Raw genomic sequence first — 16,205 nt, 5'->3', positions numbered from 1 at the left:
TTCTACTGGGGGTGACCTGGTTCTCAAAAAGGCAAACATAGTCAGGTCTTATCAACAGGATTTTTCTCATACAAATCTTTATTCCCGCCTCTGGGGCACACTTCTTTTAGCTTAAAACACTTCTTCTTGCACAGTTCAAACCCAACAGATTTCTTCCCCCTGAGCCCTCTCACACAGGCATTTGGGCTCAGTACTAACTCAGTCCTTGGACACACAGTCCCTCCTTGTAGCACACAGCTTTTTCATCTTGGACACACAGTCCCTCTTCACTGTTCTAGACACACAGTCTTTTCAGCTGGGACACACAGTACCTCTTCACTGTTCTAGACACACAGTCTTTTCAGCTGGGACACCCAATACCTCCTTGAACACATAGTTCTTATTCTTGTTACTCTAGGGCCTTCTTACCCCAGCCAGCTTCCTTCTTGGGAACACACAGTTCTACCCCCAGTCCAAAGGGCACAGCCAGTACTTCTCATGGAGATCCCTCTGCTTCAGTTACCAGCCCTCTTCTTCAGCTGCCAGCTCTCCTTTTCTCCCTCTCAACTCAGGTGGGGTCTTAAGTGGTTAATGGCCAAACAGGACCCAGCCCAAAACCTGCTGCACCTGTTTCTATCCCCAGGACTCTCCTCGGTCCTAGCGACCTCCTGCTATACCTCCCCTTACTGGCTCCCTTCTGTGACTCACCCAGCCCTTCTCCCTGGACATTTTAGGGGGAACAGCGCCCTCTAGGGGCCTAACCAGGGTAGGACAGCCTCTTCCTTATCACAATACATACATACACATACATACCAACGCACATGTATATACCTAATAGTTATTAAGCTCACTGAGCAACAATCTATACACATTAAACCAATTAAGAACTAGCAGAGGTAAAATGATTGTACAATAACAGCACCTAATATTAAATAAAGAATTAACTGATCTTAATTGAATATTATATGAGCAGTATATAATATTGCATATCAAAAAATTGACTAGCAAAAACTAAAAAACTAACAATTAATATTATATATATCATAACGTGTAGACTAAAAAGGAAAACATATGTATAAAAAGAAATCTGAATTACCTTCTCACTGTATGCTGATTTCTTATATTATCCAAATGGTAGAGGGAATATATGTGTCTACAAAAAAATCATGTCATTAATTCAGATGTTGAAAAAATAAAAATGAAACACTCTGCTGAAAATAATGTCTGAGGGAAGTGATCATATGGTGACTTATATGGACTGTATATAAAGTGTAGATTAGTGGGACATATCGTCTAGTATGTTGCCATTGCCATAGTCAAAAACGTTATTATTAACCTGGACAATTTCTTTTGGAAAATATAATAATAAAATGTACTTTGGTTATCTCAAAAACCGTTATGGAAGGTAGCAAATAAAGTAAAAAATTACTGCTAATTTTCTATCTCGCTAATGTGTATTGCTGGATAATCCAGAAATATTGACACACCGAAAGACTCTAAACTGCATAGCCTATCACCATAACCAAACGGAACTAGTACGGTATCTAAATCCATCTTGAGAAAAGTATCTGTACGTACAGCTCCATATCAGTGTGTTTCAAATTACTTCTGATGTTCTCATATGGCGTTTCAAAATGAATATATGATGGTATAACGCCAGTTCTATAGAGGACTGTACAAAAAATATAAATTAAAGAGTGTTCATATGGTAACTTATATAGGTTGTATGTTGAGTAGATGAAACGTGTCGTCTAATATGTTTAGAATATTTGTCATTGCCATAGTTAAAAAGCGATATTGTTACCCTGGATGATGTGGTAACATACACTTTGGTTCTCTCCAAAATCATTATGAAAGGCAGTAAGTAATGTAAAACATTGCCGCTAGTCTTCCCATTTTACTAATGTGTACTGCTGGAAAATATTGAAACAATGTTACACCGAAAAACTCTAAACTGTATAACCTATCATAAAATAAAATGAAGCGTATCTGAACCCATCTTAAGGAGTTATCAGTGCAGGCAGCTCCCTATCAATATGTTCCAATAAGTACAACCATGACATTGTAACCAAAATAAAAATATATAGTGTTCTAACACCGGTTTTAAAAAGGGCTATATAAGATGAATAAACTAAAAAGTACCATATCTGAAATCAATATCCTTACCTCTTTGATGATGATGTAGCGTAAAACAATACTTGAAACAAAGTCAAGCAGAAAAATCAGAGAAGCTATGAGAACAAACAGAGCTAGTCTTGTCAATCTATTTTAAAGTATCCCGCCAAAAGTAAACCGAAATTCATGACGTCATTTCCGAATGTTTCTGATTGTCAGGGATGGAATCAATAATTGAATTAGGACAAATTATCAAAATGCCCATTTGCATAACAATTAGGCACATTACATCAAGTAAATTATGTATTTAAAAAGAGAGGCAAGACAATGTTTCCTAATCGTTTGATACTAAGAAAAGGGAGGGGGGGGGGGGCGGCACAAGCTGTCTGTCTAAGTTTTAAAAATTATTAAAAAATACCAATTAATTAAATACAGCGACAGGGTCTCCAATCTAGCAATATATAATAACACACACACTCTCTCTCACACAGACACACTCGCACCCAGTCTCACTCTCTGTCACACACACACACTCGCACATACACTCTCTCTCTCTCTCACAGAGTCACTCTCACACACACTCTCTCAAACATACACACTCAGAGGAAAACCTAGCTAGCGCCCGTTTCATTTGTGTCAGAAACAGACGTTTTTTACTAGTAGGAATATAATGGGCGTTGTGGAGTTTACCACCAGCTGATTTCTACCGTGAACTGAAAATGCTACTTGGGCTTAGTAAAAGACCTCCTTAGTCATCAAAGTACCCAGCAGACTTAAATAATATATTAAACAATAATGGTGAGACTGGGGAGTTCTGAGGGACACCACAACAAGTTTGCCAAAAAGGTGAAGTATTATTTTCCTTACATACATTATAAGACCTTTAACCTTGGGATCTGGGACCTTCCCCACTCCCCCCCCCCCCCCAACTACCATTACTTCTCCACCCTCAATCTCATCTCTATCACTGCCCAAAGAATGGACTTGGACACAGATATGATATAAACACATAGGCCGCAGCTTGTTTATTAACGTATATTAAACCATGAAGAACTGAACACCTTGCTCAAAAACCCGAGCTGCTGTAACAGTCTTAACATCATAACATCCTTAAATCCCTCCATTACCACTGCTCCACCATTTCAGCTAGAGCGATAGCTGCAGCATAGACCTCCATGCCTATCAGTACCGGGTCACCTGACCCACCAACCTGCTGGCTCATGGAGCCTCCCGTAAGCTAATTTTTTACTGAGATTTTCCCCATACCTCGGGTACCTGCCCGCTGCAACATCTCGCACTCCACTCCCTGCCACCTCCCTCCCAGGACCACGTTCCTTGTATCAAATATTGCAAGAGAGGGTGGGTGGGTAAACTGCCTCCAAGGAGCCCCAGGAGGTCCCGCCCCTAAATAATCTCCTCTTGCCCTCCCTCTTCACCGCCGCTACACCTATCATGATATAGAGTCTTGGCGGGAAAGACTGCTACACTTAAACTGGCCAATCCCTCGAGGTTCCGGTCCTGACCTCCCCTCCTATCTCACTTCCAGTTTCCTATTCTGTCTCAAGGCACTGGCCGGCTACCGGAGTGGGGATCCGAGCCCTCAGTTATTCTCGCTCCTTCGAGACTACGCAACCTGTTAGTCCCCGTTCACTTAATCTGTGGATTAATAAAGTGTGATCTAGGGTATCAAAAGCTGCCGAGATATCAAACTGAAGCAGAATAATCTGTTGGCCTCTACTCAGGTATTTCCTAATGTCTGAAGTTAATATCAGTAGATGTGACGTTGTGCTATGCATAGGTCTAATACTATGTTGCGTATCATACAAATAATGCAGAGAAGAAATAAAATCTAATAATTGTTCAGTTACAGCAAATTTTAAAGGTTTTGCTAACCAAGGGGGTGTCCTTTTTACCGTAGCAGGTAAAAAAGACGGAAAATAGTCATGGCCATGCAGTAAGATTTCTCTTACCACATGGCCATCGGAGGGGAAGCACTTACCGCCACCCATTGAGGTGGCAGTAAGGGCTCCCACGCTAACTCAAAGGTAACGGGGGTGACACATGGGTGCTGCCTGATTACTGCCGGGTTAGCACCACGCTAAAAGTACAGGCCGATTTTTCCCTAGTTCAGGGAATGGTGCACATGTGGGCTGGAGCTACTGCCTGCACCCGTGTTGGGCCTGCAGTAGCTCCAGATTACCGTTTAGTAAGCCCGCGTTGTAAAAGGGCCCCCAAGTTATACAAACCACAAGATCAGATCCAATTGATTTGGGAATAGGAATAAGTGTAATTTTAGCAGTTGCATCATGGAAGGGCCCCCAAGTTATACAATCCACAAGATCAGATCCAATAATGTAATGTGTACAGAATCTAGAACCTTAGACAATGATTTTACCCTGTAGTGCCTCAGGCGTACTAAATTCCATTTTCAAGTGAGCATACAATTTAACTTAAATATACCTGAATGTAACTTGCCTGGAGCTCAAATTTGGATAAGATGAGTAATTAAATCTAAATTAAAATATATTTTCATCTATTAGATTGAAAAGACAATAGCCTGAATTTATACATTGATTTAAGGACTCATTATAGTAATATCTTGCATCATCTTATCACTGTCTCTATGAGGATTCACAGTACTTCTGACTTGTCCAACAGCTAATCCTTTTAAATAGATGCTAATTTATTCTTCATCACAGTGCCACAACCAGCGCTGGATTCACCTGGTTCCTTTTTTTTCATCCTCTCACCCCTCTGTGTCATCATCTCTCCCTCTGTCTTCACACATCCCGTAGCATCACCACCTTTCCTTTCTTCCCACCTCCCTGGCACCACCCTCCTTTCCTCCCCTGAGAGAATTTTCTGCTAAAAAGAAGATTTGGATAAGCAGTTCTTGTTAACTATTGCTGCCCCGTTCTTGGCTATCTTTCCTCTGAATTCATTCATTCATTCAAATATTTATACACCACTTAGACCTAAGCGGTTTACAGTTTCATTTTATGGGTACAGGGCCTGTCCCTAACAGGCTCATAGTATAAATAGTACATTGTACTACAGTTGTATCTGGGGCAATGGAGAGTTAAGTGACTTGCCCAGAGTCACATGGAGCTGCAGAGAGAATTGAACCTGGTTCTCCAGGATCTCAACCCACTGCTGACCATCGGGTGAAAATGGAAATCAAACCCAGTTCACCAGGTCCGCAATCTGCTACAATAAACATTAGGCCACTCCATTGGAACTATGGTGATCCCATAGTCTCATGAACCTCAGCAGTCCTATGTGGTTCTGAGACCTTAAAGCTTCCAAACAGGTAGAAATAACAACGGTCAAAGCCAGAAGGATGCTTGGGTGCATAAAAAGAGGGATGAGCAGCAGGAAAAAGGAAGTGATAGTGCCATTGTATAAGTCTCTGGTGAGGCCCCATTTAGAGTACTATGTGCAGTACTTAAGACCACACCTATGAAAAGAAATAAACAGGATGGAGTCGGTCCAGAGGGTGGCTACAAAATTAGTAAGTGGTCTTAAACACAAAAAATATAGGGATAGGCTTATGAACCTCAACATGTATACGCTTGGAGAGAGGAGACATGATAGAGACGTTTAAGTATCTCAAAGGCATTTATGTACAGGAAGTGAGCCTTTTTCAACTAAAGGAGAGCTCTGGAATGAGAGGACATACAATGAAGTTAAGCGGGAATAGACTTAGGAGTAATTTAATAAAGTATTATTTTACAGAAAGGGTGGTGGAAGCGTGGAATGGCCTCCAAGTGGAGGTTGTGGAGTCGAGGACTATGTCAGAATTTAAAAAGGCATGGGATAAGCAGGATACAGAGGATGGGCAGACTGGATGGGCCATATGGCCTTTATCTGCCGTCATATTTCTATGTTTCTGTGTCAGAAGAGGAGGAAACATCAGATAAGACAAGATGGTTGCTGACTCCCCTAGCTGGCCAAAGGGAGTAGTGCAGGAAGCAAATGAGGAAAGAGAACATGAATTTACCACCAGCAGTGGCAGTTGAGACCTACCCCATCTTCTGTCTGTAGGGCAAACATTCTGTAGTACCTCTGAGTTTTCTCTGCAGTACACTAGTATGTCACAAGAAGCCAGTGCAAAATTTCTTTTCCACCTGACATCTTCCAAAATCCTTGACTGTAGGGATTCCTATAGCACATCATTCTATGGAGAGACACTTCCATCCTGTAGTTTGCTGTTGACCAAAAATTCACCTGGGTAAGAAGCGATATTCTACAAGTGCTCAAAATTCATTACAGAGAAGGTAACGAGAATGAGGAAAGGCTAAAGAATTTAGGGCTCCTCAGCCTGGAGAAGAAATGCTGAAGGAGGATAAGGTACAGGTCTATAAAATCCTGACTGTAGTAGAAGGGGTAGACGTGAATCACTTGTTTACTCTGTCCAAAAAAATACTAGGACATGCATTGGAGTGGAGGAGAGGCCTAATGGTTAGTACAGCGGACTTTGATCCCAGCATCCTTGGTTCAATTCCCACTGCAGCTCCTTGTGACCCTGGGCAAGTCACTTAAAATCCTTCTTTGAATCAGGTACAAAACCCAAGATTGTGTACCTTCTAGGGCAGTGATGGCGAACCTATGGCACGCGTTCCAGAGAGGGCATGCGTACCGTCGCCTCAGCCAGTTCCAGCCCCCCTCCGAATAAAAGTCATACTTACTCGGGGTTAAGGCGGCGTCGGCAGCGGCGGCAGTGAAAAGCGCTGGCTCGGCCCGCCTTCAGCCTTCCCTTCTGTCTCTCAAGCTCTGGTCCCGCCCTCATTTCCTGTTTCTGCAAGGGTGGGACCAGAGCTTGAGAGACAGAAGGGAAGGCTAAAAGCTTGCCGAGCCAGCACGCTTTTCACTGCCGCTGCCGCCTTAACCCCGACCAGGTATGACTTTTAAATTTCGGAGGGGGGCCCTGGTGCTCGGAGGGAGGGAGGGTGGGCGGGCAGGCAGGCGGCCTTGTGCTCGGAGGGAGGGTGGCCGGCTGGCCTGGTGCTCGGAGGGCCTGCGGCCTGCCTGGTGCTCGGAGGGATGCCTGGTGCACTCCTCCGGGGTCTTACTCCAGGGGCAGTGAAGTGGAGGCGAGAGGAGGAGCGGCTGCAGAGACTGCGTTTTAAGACTCGGGCATTTGCAAATGATTTGGGCTGAGTTTAAAAACATTTATCACTTTTTTTCTTTTTGTAGCGGCCGCTGCTGCTCAACAGGAGAAGCAGCAGCGGCCGGACAGTGTTACCAGTGGCAGCTGCGGATGGTGAGGGGCTTGATGTGCCCAGGGTGGGAGGATGTTGATGTGCTTCGGGTGGGGGGAGGGGGTGTTTGATGGGCCTTGGGGGGGGGGGGGGGGGGCACATCAGAGGCTTTGAAGTAGGATTCAAATCATCTCTTTCTTTTTCTGTTCGGAGCTGCCTGTCAGGCGCCTGTGTCATGGCAGCAGGAGTTAAGTTGCTTCTGTCACTTTCTTTCATGTGGTTTTTTTTCCCCCCCTTATCTTGTCTGTTGTGTCAGGGGTGGTTCGGGAGGGTGTTCGGAAGGGTGGCAGTCTCGGTTGCTTTTTGTCCTTTCTTTTTCTTAGCTTTTATTTTCCATGAACGTTCGATGAAGCTGCCTGGGCCCGCACTGCTGTTGCTTGGGCTCTCTGGATGATGTCATCTGAGGCTTCAGTCCCAGGCACAGCCAAAGAATGGAGGCATGGGCCCAGGCAGCTTCATGGAACGTTCATGGTGCAAATTATTATATAGGATGATTGGAGGTAGTCATATATCCTTACAGTGTGAACAGGAGTAGCTGGATAAGATGGGCTGGTTGGTCATTTTCTGCTGTTATTTACTATAAAGAAGGCGTAATTAGTGCTGTCCAATTCAGTCAAAAAGTTGTTGATTTGATTCGCTCATGTGAATTGCACTTTTGATTTGAATTTGTTTTGTTGTTTTAAGGCTACTATGGAAATGAGTAGATTAGGCGCTTTAATTTAGGCAACCTGTTATAGAATATGGGGGTTAATTTATAAAATATGCACCTGCATCACAACTTCATTGCCACTCTGCCCAAAGTGCATCCTTAGCAATGCCTGCATGCAGTTGCATAAAAGTACACTTCAGTTTTCGGTGTGCACACTTTCTAATGACATATATCCCGAAGCATTTTTTATAAGCACCCTTTCACATGCAAAATGTTAAATGCAGAAAATGCTTCAGGAACAGCAGAAGATTTTTGAACAAGGAGAAAAGTCATTCTTTTACCCATATGGTTTTTCAGCACTGGGACCCCCCTCCCCCCCGCCATGTTTTGTCATCTTACACACAGACATGAACTGCTGCTAGTTTGGAGGTGAGCTCTCAGTATCTCATGGTAGAATTTCTAACAGAGCTTGCTATTGCTGTACAGTTGTACCACCCACAACACCAGCTTAGAGGCCACTGCTTTAAAACACAAGAAAATTACAGCTTAAGGGAAAATGAACTAGAACTGGAGATCAAACTTTCTCCCAGATCCAGTATATTTTAATGCTGAAAACATTATTTCTCCAAATTTGATCTTTAGTGCCTGCTTACATCTCCAACTACTGAGTAGTACTAATAGGAAACCTATTTCTACGTTTATTTTTTAAATGACCCAACGGTCTTCATACAGTCCAGGCACAGAAACATTTCCAGAGTGCTGAGCAACAAGAGAGTTGGCTCAGTCCTCAGAAAACCCAAAAGCTGATGCTGCTGTCAGGAACAGAGGCAGGAGCAGAAAAACATCTAGACATAGACATAGCAAGAATGTGCATGTTTTTATTACTATTAGTATTTTGTGGAATGGAAGGCAGCAAGAACAAAACAGCACCAAGGCCTTTTGAGCATTTTTCAATCAGACCACCAAAGACCATGATGTCCCCCCCCCCCCCCCCCCCCCCCCCCCCCCCATATGCCATGATGCAAGGAGCACCACACTTCTTCTACCTAACACGTGCAGAAAATGGGATGCAACACATCAGGCCTGAAGTATAGAGAGGAATCTCTACTACTGCAAGATAAAGGCCCCCGACACACCTTAGCTTTTAAAGTTCTGTACCTTTAAAACTGTTCATCTTCTTTGGTAGTGAACAGGAACAACCAACGAGTACACTGCTCCTGCGGACCGCACAGTCTTTCTGCTGACGTATTTACGCCTCCGTGGAAACAAGAAGTCACATCACTGGGAAGGCTGTGCGGCCGGCATGAGTAGTGGAGCTGGCTATTCTTGCTGCTGGTGAACAACAACAGTTTTAAAAGTTACTTGGGGGAACCAAACTATCCAATTTAAAAAAAAAAAAATCGATTTGCCTAAAATGAATCAGCGAATTGATTCAAATCACAAATTGGACAGCACTAATCATAATCTCAAAAGCTCAATGCACTTCAAACTGTGTTGATTTTTTCTTATGATAGTACCCCTTCTCTAGGATCAGTACAGCTGCAAGTGCTCTGCAGGTTTGAAAGTTACATGTTGAGTGTTGTAGGTACAGTTTTTCTGTCTCAGAGAGTGGAACTCCAATGTGCAGGTCTCTCCTGTGTTTACTGATTGAGTTAGAAACTGTTCTAGGGTAATGTCTTGAGAAAAGCACAGAACAAAAAGTACCAGTACTTTATTTGTACTTCATGTGTGAGTTGTTTTCTTTTGTTTTTCACCCTTTAGATTCTGAAGGAATTATTTTGGGGCATTGAGGAGGATTTCAGATATCAAGCCCAGAAAGTGAGCCCAGGTATCCTTCTTCACGGGGTAAGCAGGTATTTTAAAATGACATCACTTTCTTATAGTCAACTGCCTGTTCTGGGTTTCTTACCCTGGAGAGCTGACCACCTTTCCTGCTACTCACATAATGGTTCACTTAGGGTCTCTTTTATCAAGCCGCGCCAGCGGCTTCTGGTTTTTGGTAATGCTGGCATTGCAGTCTCTGATTTTTGGGGGCCAGGTCATGGTCACCAGAAGTTTTGACACTCAAAATTGTACTTAAATCAGATATTACAGGCAAAAACCATGTTGTTTCAAAATTGCACAGGCTATTTGCAACAGCTAAAGCCAGGCACAACCACAATAGAGAATCAAATTCTGATATATATAAATATATATATATATATATATCAGAATATATATATATACACAGTGCAATCTGCTTAAGTTCAAGGGTCTAGGACCAAAGAAATGCATGCAGATAACCAGAGCGTGCACTTAACCGTTGTGACCCAAAGAAGCTTGACATCTGATAAACATATGTACAGTACTGTTTATTATTATACGTACAGAATACAGTCTCAGTTAACTGACATTAGGCTTGCTTGAAGTAATCAGTTATAGTCCTCGGTACACTCTTGGGTCTATGAGTTCCATAGACTACATCTGCCAGACGAAAAAAACTGTCATAGCACTGACATCCAGTGGCCTCCAGATAGGCCGCACGGTGTTGAGACTCTCCAGCGCTCTTGCAAAAGTGACAGGACAAGGTTGTTGAATTTTGTCAGCATGTGCCTCACTGCTCATTTCTTCATCTGTTCCATCATCAGCCGTTGTTGCCTGCGTGTAGGCGCATATCTCAACATTAGTTCTGTCTTCAGCTGTTTGTAGACCGTAATCAACAGCTGCTTAGCGATGGAACTCCTCTGGTATGTCAATAACCTGTTCATCTGACACGTTTGCAACAGCTGCATCTGTTTCGTCCCTCTCCACATCCTTAACAAAGCTTGCCCGCTTGTAGCAGTTCACAATGGTTGCCTGTGTAACATGATTCCAGGCTTCTTTCTACATATGTATGGAATCCAACAGTGATAGATTACGAGCCAGTTCAACAGCACGTTTATCCTTGCTAGTCTGGTCATCCATAATGCTCATCAGATGACGTAGCAGAAGAGCCCAATAATGTTGTTTGAAATTGGCTATTATGCCCTGATCCATAGGTTGGATCAGAGAGGTAGTGTTTGGTGGCAGGAAGACCACCTTGACGTTAGACAGCCTGACATCATCCCTGTGTGCAGCACAATTATCACAAAGCAGCACAATCTGACGCTTTTGTGCCTGCATTCTAGTGTCTAACTTCTTTAGCCACTGTTTCCAAATTTCCCCAGTCATCCATGAATTTGCGTTAGCCTCGTGTGACACAGGAAGTTGCTTAAATTTCTTGAAGCAACGGGGCTGTTTGCTCTTTGCAGTGACGAGGGGTTCCAACTTCTCACTCCCATCCATATTGCAGCAAAGGAGGATTGTCAGTTGGTCCTTCGGTGTTTTACCTCTAGTAGTTTCGGCATGTTTGAATACAAGTATTCCATCAGGAATCGCTCTCCAGTAGAGACCATTTTTGTCAGCATTGAAAATGTCACGAGGTACAAACTCGTTCAAGATGGTAGGAAGAACTGAAACAACCCAATTTTCAGCATCAAAGTCATCAGCGTCTTGTTTCTCACCATTTTGTTTCTCTCCTTCCATCTTTCCAACCATCCAACAGTGGCTTTGAAAGCTGGTTAGCTTTCTCCATAAGCGGTTTGTTAAACTGTACAGCGCTGCGTAACCCTTGTAGCGCTCTAGAAATGTTTAGTAGTAGTAGTAGCTTTGAATTCAGTTAGTCCAATACTTTCTGCTAGCTGGTTAGCTTTCTCCATAAGCAGTGGACCACTGACAGGAAACTGTCTGCTCCTGTCTTGAGAAAACCACCGAAGAAGAGCACCTTCTACCTCCTCAGCTTTTCACGCCCGTTTTCGTTTCCGTTGTGGATTTGTATTGTTTTGCTATTCTTCCAGAAGCTGGTCTTTCTGCTTCAAGACGTGAAATTTGACTGGGATTGACACCATATTCTTTAGCAATAGATGCTTGACTTTGTTTGTTTTCTAATTTTTTAAGAACTTCTATTCGTTCAGCCAGTGTTTAAAGTCTTACAGTTCCGCCGCAGCGACGACCCCGGTGTACACCCTAACAACATTCTTTCGCTTATTCTGCCTGTGGCACTTAAAGAGGCAGTAAATTTGAAATCTTGTTGGTTGTCACGTGCCAATCGGCTTCCATATTTCATGCGCGTGCTAATGCGGAGTCTTTCCTGCAGAGGAGCAGTCTTGAACCATGCATATAAGCGAATCTTATCCGTGGTGCGCTAAACCGAAGTTTGTCCCCATAGAAATTGATGGTGCCAAAAGTATGGCATGCAGTTAAACAGAGCATGCGCTTATCCGACGTGCACTTAAATGGAGTGCTCTGTATATATTTGTTATTTTTTTTGTGGCAAGGCAATACACAGCTTTGTCACTGAGCCAGAACTCTGTTGGATTTTTTAAACAATGTATATTGAAAGAAACTGATAGAATATCTCAAAGCAGTCTTTTATTTGGTGCAATTGTATATAATCCACTGTGCATAGCTAACACTTGCAAAAAAAAAACAACAATGAATTAAAATGGGATCAGTTTTATTCTTTTTGTATCCATTGTTGTTTTTATTATACTATTTGTTTTATGTATATGATACTATGTATATGATACTATAGTCTGGGGTGCTTGACACAATAGAACTTACATGAGCAGGGCAAATTTGGCAGAGAAACCATGGACTAGGGACAGAGTAAATAGTCAGCTAGGCAGATTAACAGAAGGATAGCTTGAAAAGAAACAATTCTCTCTTTAGGTAGGAGGGAAATGTAGGCACAGGAGGAGAATCTTGAAGTTGAAGAGGGAGTTTAGGGAATACCGTGCAGTTAGAAACTTCTGAGACTGGGCTTGTAAATTAGTTTTAGGAAATGGGGTTTCTACTTATTATGTGCCAAAGACAGAGCAGCCAGGAGACACTTCCAGTAACATCAACCCTTAACCAACTGAAAATCCTTTGAAAAAGGTAACTTTTCAGATGTCTCCAAAAATTAGAGTGTGTGTCATTTGTTTTAATTCCGCTGATAATTAGTTCCATTCTGTGGGACCAGAAACAGCAATGGATTGCAATAGTAGCCACAAACCTCATCTCTGTTTACCTTAGGGGCCAATATTCAAAGCGATTTAACTGGCCAGAAACAGCTGCTGACTGGTTTAAATCACTTGTTTACGGCTATCTGCTGATATTTAGCAGCACTTAACTAGTTAGTGTCACAGAATATCATCACAGACCGCTTGACTCAAAGCCAGCTATTTTGTGGGTGGTATTTGGGCCGAGTCAGCACTTAACCATCTAAGTTTAGCAGTTGATAGGACTGACTTTTATGCAGTCCAATCTTTATTTGGTGCTGCTTAGGCAGTTAAATGCTAAATATTGCACTCACCCCCAAATTCTGCATAGCGCACCTATAAATCTGCGCTGAAATCGGTGCATATTCTACAACAACGTGCATAACTTAACAAACTTAACAAGCTAAGGAGCGCTGATAACAGCACTTAAGCAATAATGAGCACTAATTGGCACTGATTAGAATTTAGGTGCACAAGTCGCTAAGTGTATTCTGTAACGATGTGCTCTGAACTTCTAACACATACAGGCAAAAGGGGTGTGGTTATGGGTTGGGAAATGGGCATTCTGAAATTTATGCGCCTAGTTATAGAATATGGCCTAGTGTGCCTAAATCTACACGCTGGGATTTACACCATGTTTTCGTTGGTGTAAATGGATGCATGTAGATTTAGGTGCTGAAATATCAACTAAGCATATTCTATAATCGGTGCCTAAATCTAGGCACCGATTATAGAATATGATTAGTCAGAACCGAGTTCTGCGCCAGTTTTTTAGCTGCCATATATAGATTCTCCCAGTTAATGTCCAAAGGAGTAGGGAAGGGATATAGGACAACCAATCCAGGCAAGACTCCAGAGGTAGAGAGTAATAAAGAATTTCCTTGTCATCAAGCAGATGAATCCATTACGAGTGGGTTGTGTCCATCAACCAGCAGGGGGAGATAGCACTGAAAAACCACAGTGCCTCATGGCCAGCTAGCTCTATCTGCCTCTTCAGTATTCTCTATCTCCCCAGCAGGGTGGACGCAGCTTCTTCAAGCTCCTTCAGAAATCTGCCTGGGGTTGCTCCTGTGCTGTTGCCAGTTGTAGCAGGGGTGTTGTGGCTGATGGTGCCCACTTTAAAGGCACATAAGTACGCCCTTTCCCTGCCCTACCCGGCACCCGATGTGGATGTAGACACATAGGCAAGCCCTGTCCCTGTCTTTGCCCACGCTGTGGATGCAGGCACATAGGTTTGCCCTTTCACTGCCTTTCCCACGCTACTGATCCTCCGGAGTGGAAAAAGTTGCCTCTTGCGCTGTTGCCTCTAACTTTCCTCACAGCGTCAAAAAAAAAAAAAAGGCGCTTCGCGCTGTAGCGCTGCGATCCAAGAAAAGAGGCTTTCCTTCAGTTTGTGCAGCGGATCGGAGCTCTGTCGACTCGATCCGGAGAGGTAAGAGCATTTTGAAGTGGGTGGGCCTGCGTTCGGGGCGATTTTGGCGTGAATCTGCCATTTTAAATTTCCCGCTGTTTTCGGCGATGGCTGCGGAGGTTGTAAAGCTGCACTGTTCCCGTTGTGGCAAGCGCAGATCAGCAGCAGGGCTCTGTAAATCATGCTCTTCTGATGTCAGAGCCGGCCCGAGCATGGCGAGCGAGGTTTGTTCCCGCTCCGTGGAGCTGGCAGCGGGTGCCATTTTGGAACAGCATGGCGCAACCCCCGCTGAGGCGGAGGGGTGTGAGCCTGGAGGGGAGCCTCGAATGGAGGCTAATATGAGAGCCATTTCCCCCGGACTGGAACCTGGAGGCCAGGGTGAGCCATTCTCCCCTGAATTTGTTTTGCTGCTGCATAAAGCATTTGTGTTAAAAAGAGCTCTCCCGCAGGGGTCTCAATCAGCCCGGCTGCCTGTGTCCCCTCCAGTAGAGCCCGGCCTTGAATTACCGTCAGGTGCGTTTTCCCCTGACAGATGGCCGCAGGACAAGCGCAGAAGGGTGGATTCCCCTTCAGAAAGTGGCGCACCCCCATTTTCCCCCCCCGTGGTCGGGATGTGAGGAGTCAGAGGGGTCTGGCAGGCCCTTGTGGTCTGGAGAGCCAGAGGAAGGTGCAGGATTGCCACTGGATCCGGATGATCCTTCCGCGGTGAGGATTTTTCCACCGCGATGAGCTGCCAGCGCTGATTTCTAATGCACTGCAGGCCCTCTCTATTGTAGATCCTGCGAGTGCTGAGCTCTCCTCTGCTAATCCGAGGATGACAAGTACTAAGAAGCCTGCTCGAGCCTTTCCTTTGCATGACTCCATCCAAGAGCTTATTTCAGCTCAATGGGCTGACCCCGAGGGGCCTTTGAAAGTTGCCAGGGCTATGGGGCAATTATACCCTCTAAGTGAGGAGCATTTGGCGCGCTTAGCTGTGCCTAAAGTGGATGACCTAGTCACAGCTGTGACAAAGAGAACTACCCTCCCAGTTGAAGGAGGAGTTGCCCTGAAGGACATGCAGGACTGACGCCTTGAATCAGCTATAAAGCGGTCCTTTGAGATTTCAGGCCTATCCTTACGGGCGTCTGCATGCAGCTGTTATGCTGCCTGAGCCTGCCTTGCTTGGTTACAACAGGCAGTGGAACAGCCCGGGGATGGAGCGGAGCCCCTTGCGGAGGTGGCACCGCGGATGGAGTCGGCCTTGTCTTTCTTGGCTGACGCCCTTTATGATCTGGTCAGAGCTTCAGCTAAACAGATGGCTATGGTGGCTCGCCGCCTGTTGTGACTACACATTGGGTGGCTGACGTGGCCTCTAAGCAAAGGTTGGTGAAGTTGCCCTTTTGAGGCCTTCTCCTATTTGGTGAGGAGTTGGAGAACATTGTTAAAGGCCTGGGAGATGCTACACCCCAGCGCTTACCTGAGGACAGGCCGCGGCCTTCCTCCAATGGTCAGGCGGTTCCCTCCTCTTACAGACCTCGCTTCAGAGAAGCTCGAAGGTATCACCCGGGGCGTTCTGCTGGGTTCACTTCTCGTGCCCATTTTCAGCAGAGGAACTCCTTTCGTATGGACAAGCATTCCGCAGCAGCTGGCTCAAGGCCTAGAGTTCAAGGGCAACCCTCTCAATGATGGTGCGCCGGCCCTCTCCTCGCTCCCTGTTATAGGAGGACGACTTTCCCTCTTTCACGAGGAGTGGGCCAAGATTTCCTCAGATC

The 16,205-nt window shown here is 44.5% G+C and overlaps 1 protein-coding gene across 5 annotated transcripts in view; it reads left to right on the top strand.

Moving 5' to 3' along the window:
- Positions 1 to 16,205, top strand: part of TSNARE1 (t-SNARE domain containing 1) — a 956,130-nt gene that overhangs the window by 65,267 nt on the left and 874,658 nt on the right. For 4 of the 5 annotated variants that reach the window (XM_030219717.1, XM_030219709.1, XM_030219685.1 and 1 more), the window contains exon 2: positions 9,766 to 9,849. The gene's annotated coding sequence lies outside the window, so the exon portion shown is untranslated. Of the gene's footprint in view, positions 1 to 9,765; positions 9,858 to 16,205 lie in introns of all 5 variants that reach the window. The other variant, XM_030219692.1, reaches the window with a different exon arrangement.

Source organism: Microcaecilia unicolor, chromosome 1, assembly GCF_901765095.1.
Source record: "Microcaecilia unicolor chromosome 1, aMicUni1.1, whole genome shotgun sequence".
NCBI classification, from domain to species: domain Eukaryota; kingdom Metazoa; phylum Chordata; class Amphibia; order Gymnophiona; family Siphonopidae; genus Microcaecilia; species Microcaecilia unicolor.
The sequence above is the reverse complement of the archived record's forward strand: the minus strand, read 5'-3'. Positions and strand labels throughout refer to the sequence as shown.